This window comes from Plecotus auritus (genome assembly GCF_963455305.1).
Source record: "Plecotus auritus genome assembly, chromosome: 1".
Classification (NCBI taxonomy): domain Eukaryota; kingdom Metazoa; phylum Chordata; class Mammalia; order Chiroptera; family Vespertilionidae; genus Plecotus; species Plecotus auritus.
The window spans coordinates 115,120,674-115,137,768 of record NC_137770.1 but is presented as its reverse complement, the minus strand read 5'-3'; the positions used below and the strand labels follow the sequence as shown (position 1 = coordinate 115,137,768).

Sequence of the window (17,095 nt, the reverse complement as noted above, 5' to 3'; positions counted from 1 at the left end):
TCATTGCCCCTATGTGGCACACAAGCTTGCTCCCATACTTGGGGAGGAACTTGAGATTCGGAGAGGGCATGCTACATACCTGAGGTTGCAGAGCAAAGCTGGGGGCATAAATTCTCAAGCACAGACACAAAGGCTGTGCGGCTCCCAGGACAGAAGAGTGGGAGAAATGGATGGGGATGTAGACTGGGAATGTGACAGTTTGGATGTCAAGGACTCTAGGGAAAGGCTGTTTGTCTCTGTTTGGCTTCCCCAGGGACCACCTGGGAGCCCTGGGAAGACTCCACAGGGGGTGTGTTGAGCCAGAGTAGGCAACAGTCATGAGCTCATGTCCCTAGAGGCCCCAGGAAGTCTGGTAAGAAGGCAGAAGGAAAATGGCCAGGCCAGCAAGGAACAGAAAGACAATAAGGGACTTTGGGATGGACCACAAAGCCAAACTCAGATGTGGGGAAGAAAAAGGTCATTTGCTGAATATCTACTGTGTGCTGGGTCATTTATGTGCCAACCCCCTTGGTGGCTGAGTATTTTTATTTCTACTGAACAGAGGAGAACACTAAATCTGGAATTGGCATGGGGTATGCCTGACACCAAAGTCTGGGGTCTTTACAGAGTACCTTGATATGTGGGTGCCCAAGTCTGGCCCTCCTTGGACTCATACTAGTATCCTGATCACAATGGAGCCTAAGTTTTGCCCACTTCTAACTCCTATCAGAGGCCTCTTTCAAAAGCTCTGGGATTTGGGAAGCCCTTAGCTATACCTCTGTAATGGCTGTAAGATGGGGAGGGCTTCTGCCTAGATTTGCTGAGGGTAGTCCTGCTGTTGCCCCAGAACAAAGTTGTAACTCCTCAGTTCAAGGCTCTTATAGCTTCTCCCCCCCCCGCCCCCCCCCCCCGCACTGCTGCCTCCCATACACCCATCCTTTCTTATTTCCCACTTCCAGGTCTTTGCACACGCTCTTCTCTTGGCATGGGATACCCTTTATGTTCCTTTCTGCCTGGTCAACTCCTACTCATCCTTCAATTCCTAACTTCAATGTCACCTCCTGCAGGAGCTCTCCAGGACCTCCTCCATTCCCAAAAGTTCCATCATATCTCCTGCTGTTTCATTTTTTTTTTGAGGGCAGAAATGTGTCCCCACTACCTAGCACAGGGTGGGGCACACAATAGATGCTTAGTAAACAAGTGAGCAAAATGTATCCCTCCTGGTGGTTGGGGAGCAAGGGTCTATCTGGGGTGGTGAGACGAAGAAGATGAAATGCTCATGCACCAGCCCTGCCCAGGATCAGGCTGACCGGAAGTCTAGGGGTATACTTTAGTTCTTAGGTGGTGTCATGAGGGTCCAAGGAGATCTTGGATGTGAAAGAGCTCTGCAAACTGTAGTGTGCTATCCCTAGTAGGTCCCTGTACCTTGCTCCAGTGAAGAAGAGGATAGAGAAAGAAGGTTATAGAATGAGGGAGGGGGAAGACCAGGCCTGGTGAGGGTGGGGTGATGGTGGCCTCAGCTCTCAGAAGCAGAATTCTGGGGACTGAAGACCTGCCTTGGATCTCTCTCTCCTATGGGATCTAATACCATATGGGGGTGGGGGGCATGGCCCCAGAACTGAGGCCCAGAGAGAGGCAGGCATTTGCCCAAGGTCACACAGCAGGAGTGGGAAGTCACCTTATGAGCTCTGTCCTCCTAGCATGACAGGTGTCTTCACCCTGGTCTCAGATTCAGACATCTGCTTCCCTGATCCGTCCTCTCCTGGCCACGCAGTCCCAGCGCCCATCCTGCACTTCTTCCACACTACCAGCCTGCTCCTAGGCTTAGCCGCCAACAAGCACTGAATGCACCCTGGATGGTATAGTCTGAGAAGCTTCAGACCATCCCTCTCCTTGACTCCCCTCCAGGTGTGGAAGACCGGGCTCAACCTCGGCGCACCACGGCCCAAGCTGCATCACCGTCCAGGCCTGTCCCTGAGGCGGCCAGGACGCTCTTCTCGATGCCCGGGGTGGGGCAAGTCTAACGCGGTGCGCTATCCCTTTAAGCCTGAGCGAGACGGAGGTTGTTAGAGATAGCTGAGGGTAGCACGGGCCGTCGCCGCCGGACAGGCCAGAGGTAGAAGGGTCAGAGGAAGTGGAGAGCAGAAGGGGCGGCGGCAGGGGAACCTGGATCTGGTGTCTCGGGGTCCCCGCGCCGCCCACTGTGTGTTCGAACCCTGGGCCCAGCGAGCAGCGGGCGGTACCCAATGTAATGCGGAGAATGTGAGAGGAGTAGGGCGGCGGGGAGCAGGGGACGCTGGAGAGGGCTGTGGCAACGTAGAGAGCGGGAGAGACCGGACCTGGATCGGGAGGTTGGGGGGCGGGACGGGTAGGAGAAAGGAGAGGAGGTAAAGAAGGGGCAGTGACCGAAAAGGGGAAAAGGGGGAGAGAAGGACCGGGAGAGCACGGGCTGCAGGCGGAGGCGCGGGCTGGTAGGAGGGAGCTGGAGCCTCTGGGTGCGAGCACCGGCGGCCCGATTGAGCGCCCTGGCTGGGGCATGGTGCAGCCGCGGCCTGGCGGGGCATGGTGCCGAAGCTGGGACGCAAGAGGGTCCCTCTGGGAGCGGCAGGGGACCTGAGGCGGGGTCAACTGGGAAGGGGACGGAGCTTCGCTCTGCGGGGGCCAAGGGCTGCCCTTCGGAGATCCGGAGGGCCTGGGCTCCAGGCCTTTGGGTGCGGCGGCAGGGTGCGCGCGCGCGCGCGAGTGTGAGCGCCCCGGCGCGAGGGAGCGCGCATTAGGGATTCTACTGGAATCGTAGCGTGGAGAGCCGGAGGCAGGAGCGGGCGCGCAGGGGAGCTCAGGGCCCTCCCGCGTACACACAGGCCGCGCGCGCGCGCGCGCGCATACGCCCTCTCTGCTCGTGTGTTGCTTTTGCCACAATCCCGGAGCCGAATCCTGCGGAGCGGGGACCCGAGCCAGAGTGGGAAGCGGAGCGGAGGCCAGCCGGGGATGCGGCCCCAGTACAGTGAGTATGGCCAAGCAGGGGCACTGAGGGTAGGTCGGCATCGCGGGGCACAGGCCAAGAGCTGGGGTGTCTGCCCGCCGGTGGTGCTGCTGCGTGCGCGGCCTCTGATTGGGCCGGAGCCTTGGGGCACTGGGTGGGGACTGGGTGTTGGGTGCGCGCCATGGGTGCGTGCACGCGCGGAGCGGGAATGGGGCGCCCACTGCACTCCAGTTCCAGACCGCGCGCCCTCCCGCTGCGCGGCCCCGCCTAACCCTCGCCTGTAACCTGAACCCTGGTGACTTGGAGCAACTTTGGGTGTGCGGGGAGAGGATGGAGACGCTTTAATGGTAGCGCTCAAACCTTTCTTTCCTGAGGAGAGAGCGCGAGGGAGGAATGGGGCGGGGCGCGGGCAATGCTGCCTGATGGGCAGAGAGGTGCGTCTCTACCACTCAGTCGGCACAGCCGCTGGCTTTTGGGGACACCCATCCAGCCCCGCGGCGCCGAGCTGGAGCCGCTCTGGTCGTAGCTGGACTCCTGTGACCCTGCCTGGGTCGGCAGGACTGAGAGACTACAGCTTCCAGGTCTTTCCCGCCAGACTAAGGACACGGGGCTTGAGGTGGGGAAGTGGGGAGATTGCCCAGCGTGTGTGTGTGTGTGTGTGTGTGTGTGTGTGAGTGTGTGTGTGTGTGTGTGTGTGTGTGTGTACACCTCTAGGCCCTCTAGCCTGGTTCCCCGCCCTCCCTGATTTGCTTGGAGCCATGCTCCGTGTGCCTCACTCTGTGTGATGAGGTTGTGGTTGTGCTGTGTCCCCGGACCCCCATCCTCCAGTCTCCTTCCACACTTCTGTCCTGTGCTAGCTGCCTCGGGGAACTTCCTAGGCCCTTCCCCTACAAATGCCAGCCCTGCCCCTGCAGTAGAAGATGGGATGGAGAGATGTGGTCCAGGTTGGGGCCCCTGAAAGGAAGGGAACCTGTGTGTCCCCAGGAGTGAGAAGCCCAAGGAAGGGCAAGAGATCAGACCTCCTCAAGTCCCCCTCCCCCTTTACCAAATCCTCCCTACGTTCAGGGCAGATTCCTCCTCCTCTAGGAACCCTTCTTCGATTACTACTGGATCCTTCAGTATAGCTTGGCTTCTGGATTGGAGCAGTTGTTTTCCCCAGCAGCCCTTGTCCATATGCCCTTTTTCCTGGCACTTAGTGTATGAGCCTGTGGGGTCAGAAGTCTTGTTCTCAGGGGTGTGATGCTTGACCAGTCAGTATCGATGTTGTGTGACCAGCTTTCAGGCTTAAGCCTTACTTCCACTCCCATTTCCCTCTGGAATCTTTCAGCCACCTTGTGAGAATGTGGGGGTCCATGGGCACACTTCCTCTCCATTTCACAGAGGAGGATTTTGAAGCAGAGATGGACTTAGGAGAACTCCAGTTTCAGGACAGACTTCTGGTGAAGGTATTCTTTAACCCTGGTCTTTGGTGAGGTGGGGGTAGGGGTGGGGGCAGGGAAGGCACCTGGCCCTCTTTACTGACTTAGCATCAGGGCTCTGAAGTGTCTCCCCAGGGCAGCTATTCTGTGCTTGTGACTAACATCCTCTCCTGATGGACAAGGAGGTGGGCACAGCCCCCAGCCTGATTCTCCTGGCTTGACTTCTGGTACTTTTTGATCCCACCCTCATGAACTTTCCTAGATTTGGGACCAGAGTCTGCCAGGGCTTTGCATGATGGTTTGCTTATCCTCAGCACTGGGATGTTGGTATCATCCCCAGCCTGCCCCTCTAGGCAGGGCCCTGACATTATCATCCTATTTAGGACCCGGAACCCTTCCCACTCTCCTGAAATCTCCATCCTGGAGCTTACAGAGCTCACCCTCAAGGGAATAATTTCCACAGGGAGGTCTAAATGTACATGGGGGGAGGGTGGCCTGGTGTCTATTAAGACCGCTTCCTTCCCTGGTGGCCTACCTGAGGCACAGAAGGCTAGAGTAGCTTTCAGCCTCAGACAGGCCTTTGTGACTCTCCAGTCCCGAAGGCAGCCCAGACTCATCCCCAGGACCACTTAGGCCATTGGAAGCCTTCTGTGGGGAGGTGGGGAGAACTGTTGCCCAGGGGTGATCAGAACTCCTCCTGGGGCTAGGGGCGGGAGGGGGCGGGGAGGAGTGGTAGGCCTATTGAACCTTGTGGTGGCTCCCTCAACCTCTGCTAGCTTTCATTCTCAGGCATCCTCTTGCTGACTCAGTCTTTCTTAGCTGTTCTCTCTCTCTCTTCTTATCTGCCATCCCATTCCCACCCCCCCCCCCCCCCCCCGCCCAATACCCTGTGGGTCCCTGAGCCTCCTGAGTGTTGACCAAAGCTCTGGTTGACACCCAGGTGGCTAGAGCATGGCCAAATGCCTGCTTGGCCATACTCCTGCCATCAAGGCCTGTTTAAACCACCTGCCCTAGTTCTTATGTCCTCCCCGCCACCCCAACTGACTCTAGCAGGATAAGCCCTCCATTTGGGGCCTTAAGCCTTGGGGAGGGAGAGAGCAGGATACCTCTTTGGTCCCTGGTCTCTGCTGTAAAGGTTAAAAATCCCAGCCAGGTGCTCTGAGCCCCCACTGGCTGCCCCTTTAGAAAGACAGCCACTTGCCCCTCAAACCTTCTAACTGGTAAGGGGTAGCCCCTTTAATTTCTATCTCCAACCAGGCCCTGACCCTGCCATGTTTATGTTTTAAATTATAAAAATAGTGCATTCTAACAAATTCAATGATAAGAAGTTATTGGGTGGGCTGGGCTTTAGGGTCACTTGAGGAAGGAAAGGTACCTCTGATCACTCAAGCCTCCTTTTGAGGGAAATGGGAACAGGTCACCCTGACCAATCACAGTCTCTTCTGTGGGCTTCTGGGGCCCAGACATCTGCTCCCAAGCACCATGCCTTGAGGGAGGGGAGTGGGCAATGAGCTATTTCAGATGAATTGGAAGGGCTGGTGCATTTTGACCTCCTCAGATGTTTCTGGCACTTGGTAGATGCTCAGTAAATATATTGAGTAAATGAATGAATGGAGAATGTGAATGAACAAGGTCTTTCCAGGCAGGTGGTACAGCATTAGCAAAAGCACAGAGGAGGGAAACAGCAGGCATGAGTGAAACATGTTGCAAGTGAGTAGTTCATGCAGGGGCACAGCAGGCACAGAACAAGTTGGCACAAGACGGAGGAGGACCCTGAGTGCCTGACTGAGGAGTGTGGGTTGATTCCCTACTCAGGTTGTAGAGTTGAAGTTTTGGCGGGATTCAATCAGATTTGCAATTTAAACTGCTCCCTCTGGTGGTCATGGAAGGGGTTGACTAGTAGAGCCAGAGGCAGGGAGGTGTTCCTGAGGCTGCAATGGGAATTCAGGCTGGTTGGTGGTGAGGGCAACCGCTGGATAGGCTCCTTGCCTGCCTTCACCAGGATGGCTAAGGGGCCATTCATGGTTCCCCACGCAATGGAGGATGCAGAGATGTGGCCTGGGTGGGGAGCCAGGTGGGGCAATGAGCCATCAGAGTTGAACAGGGCCTGGGGCATCACTATTCCTACCACCTGGGTATATGTTGCAGGTGCCTGGAGTCATAAATATGGGCCTTTAGCGTAGCCAGCATGGCTTAGTGGTTGAGTGTCAACCTATGAACCAGGAGGTCACAGTGCGATTCCCGGTCAGGGCAAATGCTGGGTTGCAGGCTCGATCCCCATTGTGGGGTGTGCAGGAGGCAGCCGATCAATGATTCCTTCTCATCATTTATGTTTCTATCTCTCTCTTCCTCTCCCATCCTTTCTGAAATTAATAAAAATATATTTTAAAAAATAAAAAATATGGGCTTTTAGTATGGACCTCCCAGTGGTACACTTGAGCAAGTCCCTGTGGCCTCAGTTTCTATGCCTATAAAAAGGATAAGTTTATTTGTTTCTCTGGAGACCTGGACTGACTTTGGGACCTCAGAAATGGGATACATAGGGGAAGGGTAGAGGGTCACTACAGCTATTTGACAGAGGAAGAGTTTGAGACCAGAGAAGGGTCTCATATAAAGTCTTAAATTGGGGGCAGGGCATTCCAGCCTGGGATTTTCCTGGCTGTGACTAGCTTGCTGGGTAGGGATGGGTGGTGGCTGGGGCCTCTGCAGAGGACATTCTCAGGCAGTTGCCTTGGCAGTCCAGCTGTCAGGGAGTATATGGGGCCATATGGTCACATCAGGGGAGGTGCAAGCCACTGAAAGAGAATCCCTGGCCTTCTGGTTCTATATAGGCACTATTAGCCACCAGGGTCAGGGTGTGAGGAATCCAAAATGGAACCTCAGTGTCCAGGTTTGTTTGGACATGGAGGTTGAACCTTGGCAGGTGGCCTAGTTCCAGCACCCATCTGCCAGGGCAGCCAGGCAAGTGGCTCCATGCCCAGGACTGATCCAGTTAGCTCAAGACCAGCTGTGCCAGCCACCCTCCCATCGCTCACCCAGCTCTTATTGCCCTGCTAGTCCAAAAGCCTTGGGGTGGCACAGCATATCTGATGTCAGGGTCCTGAGAGTATGTGTATGTGACATGCAGCCCTACCCTGAGCACTGATTATGTATCTATGAGATTTGGGGCTATGGAAATGGGCCCCTTGAATCAGCCTGCTGTGATCAAAAGGGCCTGAACTTAGAAGGAGGAGGAGGAACAGGAGGAGGAGGAGGAGGAGAAGGAGAGCATCGAAGGCAGCGGAGTGGGGAAGGGGACTGCCATCTGGGAAGGTGTGGGTGACCTGGTGCCTGGCGTGCGCGGAACCCCACTTTTCAGCCTGAGGGAAGTGAGCCAATTGAGTGAAGTTATAAAAAAAATAAAAAGAAAAGGGTCTGAACTTAGATGCATCTGGAACTGGGTTTGATTTGAATCCTGACTCAGCTACTTCTAAGCTAGGTGAGCTCGGGCAAGTAATTTCAGTTTTTGGAGCCCCAGTCTCCTCCTCTGTTTCTGGAAGAATGGTACCTATCTTATACAGGTGTTATTAGCAGGCTTTGAAATAATACATGGGAAGCATGCCCTAGCCCCGTGGTCGACAAACTGTGGCTTGTGAGCCACATGCAGCTCTTTGGCCCCTTGAGTGTGGCTCTTCCACAAAATACCACGGCCTGGGCGAGTCTATTTTGAAGAAGTGGCGTTAGAAGAAGTTTAAGTTTAAAAAATTTGGCTCTCAAAAGAAATTTCAATCGTTGTACTGTTGATATTTGGCTCTGTTGACTAATGAGTTTGCTGACCACTGCCCTAGCCTGATGCCTTGAAGAGTCTCAGTAAATGTTAGCTTGGTTTGATCTTTGCTAGGAGGAGGAGGTGAGTCCCGCTGGAGTTTAGTGTCCAGGTTGAAGTAGAGAGAAGCCTTATTATTATTTTCCAGGACAAAATTTGTTTTATAATTTTTCATAAGTTTTTACACTCCTTCCCACTCCTTCCCTCATGTAGTCCTCATGGTAGTTCTATAAAATAGGTAGAGAGCCACCATTCCATTTAACAGATGCTAAAACTGGGATGTGACTCTTCAGAGTTGCAGAGTGAGTTGGGCTTGACCCTGTCTCTGGACTCCTAGTGCAGGACTCTGGCTCTATGGGTATGCTTCCCAAACTTCGGGGGTGGAGGCCTCTCTAGACCAAGCTTGGGGGTTCCAGAGATTCCGGGAACAGCCCTGTCTCTGTCATAGATGCAGGGGCAGGCTGTCATAGTGACAAGCAGCCAATCCCAGCTGGCGTAGTATGGAGAACACTCAATGAGGCAGCATTTGCTGCATTTTTCTGGCTGTTCAGCACTGGGTAGAGGTGTAGGGGGTGGTGCCAGGGAGTACGGAGGGGTGGGTCTTCACCCCCTGGGCAGCCCTGGGCCATGCCAAGGCAAGCAGGGCTTAGCCTTCTGGGGAGAGCACTGGTCTTCACTGCTAACTAGCTGGGTGACCTTGGCCAGGTCACTGTCCCTCTTTGAGCCTTAGTTTCCCTCTTTGTAAATTTGAGATAATTATCTTCCTCCCTACCTCCTAAGGCTGCCCTGAGGGGAGGATTATTTTTAATCCTCACTTAAGGATATTTCTTCCATTGATTTTCTAGAGAGAGTGGAAGGGAGGGAGGAGGGAAAGAGAGAGAGAAATAGCAACGTGAGAGAAACACGTTGCCTCCCACATGTGCCCCTTCTGGGGATAGGGAACCTGCAGCTGAGTTATGTACCCTTGGCTGGGAATCGAACCCACAACTCTTTTGTCTGTGGGCCAACACTCTAACCATTGAGAAAACTGTCCAGGGCTAAATATATATTTTTATACAAACATGATATTCTACAGCTCTGAGTCCAGGAGTCCCCAGTCCTCCATCTGATGATCTTATAATCATTCAGTGATTCACTTGTTGGGCACTTCCTCTGGGCCAGCTGTGCTGGACAGAGGTGAATAAGACCAGCCCCTACCCTCTTGGGAAGTGCAACCTGGCAGTAACTGTGGGCTCTGTGGCTTTTAACTGGTCATCACACTTCTGCTCAAAACACTTCAAAGGCTCTCTGTTTCCTGCAGGCTGGCGTCTGGACCCCTCAGTGCCTTGCACAGTCTCACCGTCTGCCCCTCTGCCCCAGCAAGCTCCCACCATGCTCCTATGTGCCCCCAGGCTTCAGCCAAACACCACTTACCCTTCCCTTCACACATTCTGTGGCTTTCACCCTCCAGGGCTTGGCTGTGCTGTTCCCTTCACCTGATCCCTTCAACACTTTTCAACACTTAGTCCAAATGCCATATTTAAACACCCGTTTCCTGTACCCCTAGCTGGAAGTAGCTGTTCCTTCCTTAGAACTCTGAGAGCAGTGTATCTGCTTTACATTTAGCCGACATTTGCTGTGCATTTACTGTATGTCAGTCCTACTGTTTGCTAGGCTGTGACATAAGGCCTGGGAGTATTTTGGTGGCAGGGACCAGGCTTATTCATCTTGGGTCCTTGATCTGTCCATGGACCTGGGCCAAATGGACTGAGCAGGAGCCTGTGGTGTGTCTCTAAGGGCCTTTGTGGCTATGCCACTTCCTCTTCCCCCTTGGGCCAGGACTGTGGGCTAGGCCCAGGACATCTCAGGCTTTTGCTCTGAGGTGCCCACCTCTGGAGGCTCCATCAGTCCAGGGCAGGGCCCAGTCTCTGACCGCACACAACGCTTCCTTATGAACTGCATGACATTCAACAAGTAGTGACCAATTACTTGGTGGTACTGATAACTCTTCCATTATCAACCAGCAGAGGTGGGCCAGCCAGTGTTCGTGTAGGTCAGCTAGACCTGGTTGGGTCATTGTAATCTTGGCTGTTTATTCCTGACCAGAAAGCTCAATAAATGGAAGCCAGAGAAAAGGAGGTGCAGTCTACCCTCTCTTCAGACATACTGCCAGGGTTGGGATTGAAGGATGGGGAGGAGGGGAATTGGGGCAGGCAGGGAGCTTTTGCTCACTCTCACCTTCCTCTGTTCCTACCTTCTCTATTCTGCTTCCAGTCTCTCTTGGTCCTGGGTCTCAGCCTTCCCATTTGTTAAGTGGGGATTTCAGTCTCTTTGTGGGATAACTGCTTTTGAATGAGATGTCCAGGCAGTCACTGACTTGTCATCATTTCTGCTTAACAGGTGGAGGCATTCTGAGGCTCAGAGAGGGTGATGGCCACATGAGGAGGGAGCCAGCATTGTAATCCCTAGCCGAGGGCTGCTCTGCAGAACAGGGAGATGGTGGGCAAGTGGGCGGGTGGTCAATCAGAAGACAATAGTTGCCTCACTAAAACGCTGTGTCTGGCTTCTAAATGTGGAGCTAGGACTCAGTGGAACCTGTGATAAAGCGGTTTCTAGGGAAACCCATAAAGGAGATGGCAGGGGGGATATTTAACCTATTTAAGAGACACAGCTGCCTTTTAGGCCCACCAGGAGCATGGGGCACTGTTTATGGGGCTCCTGGCTCACATCAATGCTGGTTTATTAAAAATATTTCTTTTTGTTAGGAAAATTTTTGAACATACAGAAAGGTAGAGAGAATAGTATAAGGAAGTCCCATATATCCCTCACCTAGATTTTTGTTGTTGTTAATCCTTACCTGTGGATATTTTTCCACTGAATATTTTCTGGTCCATAATATTTTATTTAATTAATTTATTTAAAAATTATTATTTAAATCTTTATTGTTGAGACTATTACAAATGTCCCCCTTTTTTTCCCTCCCATTGCCCCCTTCCACCTGGTTCCTGCCCTGCCCAGCCCCAGGCCCTCACTGTCTGTGTCCGTAGGTAGGATCTTAGGTTAATATCCTCCTGTTCCCTCTACCCTCTGTTTCCCAGCCCCGTTCCCTCCAAGATTCATCATGTTCCATGTTTTCATGCCTCTCATTCTATTTTATTCACCAGTTTATTTTGTTCATTAGATTTCTTGTTCATTTATTTTGATTTTTAGATTCAATTGTTGATAGATATGTATTTATTGCCATTATATTGTTCATATTTTTAATCTTTCTTTTTTTGTTGCTTATTTTTTTAAATCTTTATTGTTGAAACTATTACATGTGTAAATGTACCATAGTTTTTTTACATAGGTCCTCCTTTCTCCCTCATTCCAGCCTGCTCCTGTCACACCCCTACCAAGGCCCTCACCACACCATTGTCTGTATCTATGGGTTATGCATATATGCATACAAGTTCATTATTGATCTCTTCCCACCCACCCTCCCCTGCCTGCCCTCTGAGGTTCAACAGTCTGTTCATGCTTCTATGACTCTGGGTCTATTTTTTATCATCAGTTTATTTTGTTCATTAGATTTCACATGTGAGTGAGATCATGTGATACTTACTGGTATCTTTCTCTGACTGGCTTATTTCACTCAGCATAATACTTTCCAGGTCCATTCATGCTGTTGCAAATGGTAAGAGTTCTTTCTTTTTTTATTGCTGTGTAGTATTCCATTGTGTAATTGTACCATGGTTTTTTTATCCACTCATCTGCTGATGGGCACTTAGGCTGTTTCCAAATCTTAGCTACTATAAATTGTGCTGCTATGAACATAGGGATGCATATATTCTTTCTGATGAGTGTTTCAGTTTCTTAGGATATATTCCCAGAAATGGGATGACTGGGTCAAATGGGAGTTTCATTTTTAATTTTTTGAGGAAACTCCATACTGTTTTCTACAGTGGCTGCACCAGTCTGCATTCCTACCAGCAGTGTACTAGGGTTCCATTTTCTCCACATCCTCACCAACACTTGTCATTTGTTGATTTGTTGATGATAACTATTCTGACAGGTTTGAGGTGACATCTCATTGTCATTTTGATTTGCATCTGTCGGATGATTAGTAACTTTGAGCATTTTTTCATATGCCTCTTGGTCTTCTGTATGTCCACATTGGAGAAGTGTCTAATTAGTTCCTTTGCCCATTTTTTAATTGGATTGTTTGTCTTCCTTTTTTAAGGAAAATTAACTTCCTATATATTTTGAAGATTAACCCCTTATCAGATGTAAAATATGTTCTCCTATGCAGTGGGCTCTCTTGTTATTTTGTTGATGGTTTCTTTTGCTTTGCAGAAGCTTTTTATTTTGATGTAGTCCCATTTGTTTATTTTCTCCTTAGTTTCCATTGTCCTAGGAGATGTATTGGTAAAGATATTGCTATGAGAGATGTCTGAGATCTTGGTGCCTATGGTTTCTTCTAGGACTTTTATGGTTTCATGCCTTACATTTAAGTCTTTTATCCAGTTTGAGTTTATTATTGTTTATGGTGAAATTGGTGGTCTAGTTTCATACTTTTGCATGTACCTGTCCAATTTTCCCAACACCCTTTATTGAAGAGACCATCGCTGCTCTAATGTATGCTCTTACCTCCTTTGTCAAATATTAATTGATCATAGTGGCTTTGGTCAATTTCTGGGTTCTCTGTTCTGTTCCATTGACCTATATGCCTGTTCTTGTGCCAGTACCAGACTGTTTTGAGTATAGTTGGTTTGTAGTATAACTTGAAATCTGGTATTGTGATTCCTCCAACTTTGTTCTTCTTTCTCAAGATTGCTGCAGCTATTTGGAGTCTTTTTTGGTTCAATATAAATTTTTGGAGTGTTTGTTCTAGGTCTGTGAAATATGACGTTGGTATTTTGATAGAGATTGCATTGAATCTATAGATTGCTTTGGGTAATATGGACATTTTAATGATGTTGATTCTACCTATCCATGAACATGGTGTATTCTTCTACTTTTTCATATCTTCCTCTATTTCATTTTTCAATGTCCTGTAGTCTTCAGAGTACAGGTCTTTTACCTCCTGGGTTAAGTTTATTCCTAAGAATCTTAATTTTTTGTGTGGCAATGGTAAATGGGATTTTTCTTTTCTTTTCTCTCTCTTTTTTTTTTAGTTTCTCTTTCTGAGAGTTCACTGTTAGTGCATAAAAATGCTATGGATTTTTGGGTGTTAATTTTGTATCCTGCTATGTTTCTGAATTCATTTATTAAATCTAGTAGTTTTTTGATGGAATCTTTAGGGTTTTCTTTGTACAGTATCATGACATCTGCAAATAATGAGAGTTTTACTTCCTCTTTTCCAATTTGGATGCCTTTTATTTCTTCTTCTTGTCTGATTGTTATGGCCACAACTTCCAGAGCTGTGTTGAACAAGAGTGGTGAAGGAGGGCATCCCTGTCTTGTTTCTGTTCAGAGGGGAAATGGTTTTAGTTTTTGCCCTTTGCGTATGATGTTGGCTATAGGTTTGTCATATATGGCCTTTATTATGTTGAGGTATGTTCCCTCTATTCCCACTTTGCTGAGAGTTTTTGTAAAAAACCAGTGTTGGATTTTGTTGAATGCTTTTTCTGCATCAATTGATATGATCATGTGATTTTTGTCTTGCAGTTTGTTTATGTGATGTATCACATTTATTGATATGTGAATATTGTACCAGCCTTGCATCCACAGAATACATCCCACTTGGTCATGGTGTATGATCTTTTTAATATATTGCTGGATCCAATTTGCAAAATTTGGTTGAGGATTTTAGCATCTATGTTCATCAGGGATATTGGTCTGTAGTTCTCTTTCTTTGTCATGTCTTTATCTGATTTTGGAATTAGGTAATTCTGGCCTCATAGAATGAGCTTGGAAGTGTTCCTTCACCTTGAATTTTTTGGAATAGTCTGAGGAGTAGAGGAGTTATTTCTTCTTTGAATATTTGGTAAAACTCCCCTGTGAATCTGTCTGGACCAGGGCTTTTGTTTTCTGGGAGTTCTTTTTATTACTGCTTCAATTTCATTAGTAGTTATCGGCCTATTCAGGTTTTCTGAATCTTACTGATTGAGTTCTGGAAGGTTGTATTTTTCTAGGAATATGTCCATTTCAGCCAGGTTGTCCTGTTTGTTGGAGTAAAGTTGTTCATAGTAGTTTTTTATGATCCTTTGCATTTCTGTAGGGTCAGTTGTTACTTCACCTCTTTCACTTCTGATTTTGTTCATTTGGATCCTCTCCTTTTGTTTTCTGGTGAGTCTGGCTAGAGGTTCATCAATCTTGTTTATCCTTTTGAAGACCCACCTCTTAGATTTATTGATCTTTTGTATTTTTTTTTCAGTCTCTAAGTCATTTATTTCTACTCTGATCTCTATTATTTCTTTCCTTCTACTTGTTCTGGACTTTACTTGTTGTTCTCTTAAGTGATAGTGTTAGATAACTTATTACCAGTTTTTCGTGTGTGTGTGTGTATGTGTGTGTGTGTGTGTGTGTTTTGAGGTAGGCCTATAGTGCTGTGAACATCCCTCTCAAGATTGCTTTCACTGTGTCCTCTAGATTTTGGATTGTTGTGTGTTCATTTTCATTTGTTTCCAGGATGTTTTTAAAATTTTTTTCTTTGATCTCTTTGGTAACCCATTCATTGTTCAATAGCATGCTATTTAGCCTCCATGTATTTGAGCTTTTTTATTGTAGCTGATTTCTAATTTCATGCCATTGTGGTCTGAGAAGATGCTTGATATGATTTTAACCTTCTTGAATTTGTAGAGACTTAGCTTGTGTCCTAATATGTGGTCTATCTTTGAAAATGTTCTATGTGCACATGAGAAGAATGTATATTCTACAGCTTTGGGGTGGAATGTTCTGAAGATGTCAATTAGTTCTATTTGTTCTACAGTGTCATTTAGGATTGCTGTTTCCTTGTTGATTTTTGCTCTAGAGGATTTATCTAGTGTTGTCACTGGGGTATTAACGTCCCCTACTATCATTGCATTGCTGCTGATCTCTTCCTTGATATCTTCCAGAAGTTTTTTTTATGTATTTGGGTGTTCCTGTATTGGGTGCATATATGTTTACCAGAGTTATATCCTCTTGTTAAATCAATCCCTTTAGTATTATGAAGTGGCCTTCCTTATCTCTTGTTATGGCCTTCACTTTGAGGTCAGTTTTGTCAGATATAACTATTGCTACCCCAGCTTTTTTGTTGAAAAATAAGTTGCTAGTCTGATGGGGGAATCCTTTGTAGGTAACTTTCTGCCTTTCTCTGACCTCTTTTAATATTTTTACTTTGTTGTTGGTGTTTGCCAATTTATTTATTTATTTATTTAAACATTTTCCTTTCCTTCTGAAGGTTTTTAAAACAATATATTTTATTGATTTTTTACAGAGAGGAAGGAAGAGGGATAGAGAGCCAGAAACATCGATGAGAGAGAAACATCGATCGGTTGCCTCCCGCACCCCCTCCACTGGGGATGTGCCCACAACCAAGGTACATGCCCTTGACCGGAATCGAACCTGGGACCCCTCAGTCCGCAGGCCAACTCTCCATCCACTGAGCCAAACAGGGTAGGGCTGCCAATTTAATTATACTGTGCGTTGGCGTTGGTCTTTTGGGATTCATTTTGTTTGGAACTCTGTGAGCTTCTTGGATTTGTGTGAGTTTTTTCTTCCCTATATCAGGAAAGTTTTCTGTCATTATTTCTTCAAACAGGTTTTCTATTTCTTGCTCAGTTTCCTCTCCTTCTGGTACCCCTATTATGCGGATGTTGTTTCATTTTGTGTTGTCCCAAAGTTCCCTTAGGCTCTCCTCCTGTTTTTTAAGTTTTTTTTTTTTTCTAGATGCTGCTCTGCTTGGGTATTTTTTTCTACCTTGTCTTCTAGCTCACTGACGTGGTCCTCTGCTTCTTGTAGTCAACTGCTGTTGATGCTTCTATTGAGTTCTTCATAGCAGCGATGTCATTTTTCATTTCTTCTTGGTTCTTCTTTATTTCCTCTTGGTTCTTACACATATTGTTGAATTTGTCTCCCATTCTTTTCAGCCACCTTATGACCATTTCTCTGAATTCTTTCTCTGATATATTGCTTGTGTCCATTTCGTTTACTTGCTTTTCTGGTGATGCCTCCTTTTCTTTCATATGTGGGCTGTTTCTTTGTCTCCCCATGGTGTCTCTTCTCCGGGTATCTGGTTATGTAGCTCTTTCTCTCCTGCATTTATTTAAAGGCACAAAATACAACAAAACAAGGCACAATGCACAAAGCACTGAACACAAATGTATTCACGATACTAATGACCCCAAATAAAGGTGATCACCAGAAAAAGAGAATACTATCTAATTAAAGAGTAATATGCAAATTAACCATCACTCTGCTACACCCACAAGCCATACCCACCAGCCAATCAGGAGAGAGTATGCAGATTAACCCAACCAAGATGGCTGCAGCCATGGAGCGAGTAGGAGGCTTGGGTTTCCCCTGCCATGGAGGAAGCCAAGCTTTCCACACACCCTGGCAGGCCCAGGCCTCCACTCAAGGCTACAAAGTTTCAATTATAGAAGATAAATAAATCCCAACAAAAATGGTGGCAGCCACGGAGCTGGAGAGAACAGGAGGCTTGAGTTTCCCCCGGCAATGGAGGAAGCCAAGCTTCAGCAGTCCTGGCCTGCCTTGGCCTCTGCTTAAGGCTACAAAGTTTCAATTATAGAAGATAAATAAATCCCAGATACCAGGGCCTCTCCTTGGGTCACCAGGGGTCGTGGCTGGCTTGCAAACCACCACAGGCCCCTCGTCCAGGCTGCCCCATGCCCCAAGGGAACCCCCACCCTGATCCGGGACACCCTTCAGGGCAAAACAGCTGGCTCCCACCCATGCACCAGGCCTCTACCCTATCTAATAAAAGAGTAATGTGCAGATTTACCA

The 17,095-nt window shown here is 48.2% G+C and overlaps 1 protein-coding gene across 5 annotated transcripts in view; it reads left to right on the top strand.

Moving 5' to 3' along the window:
- Positions 1-2,051: 2,051 nt before the first annotated feature.
- The window catches only part of LINGO1 (leucine rich repeat and Ig domain containing 1), a 248,378-nt gene continuing 233,334 nt past the window's right edge, over positions 2,052-17,095 (top strand). For 2 of the 5 annotated variants that reach the window (XM_080677255.1, XM_080677261.1), the window contains exon 1: positions 3,173-3,309. The gene's annotated coding sequence lies outside the window, so the exon portion shown is untranslated. Of the gene's footprint in view, positions 2,984-3,172; positions 3,310-17,095 lie in introns of those variants that run through there. The other 3 variants (XM_080677257.1, XM_080677253.1, XM_080677256.1) reach the window with 3 other exon arrangements.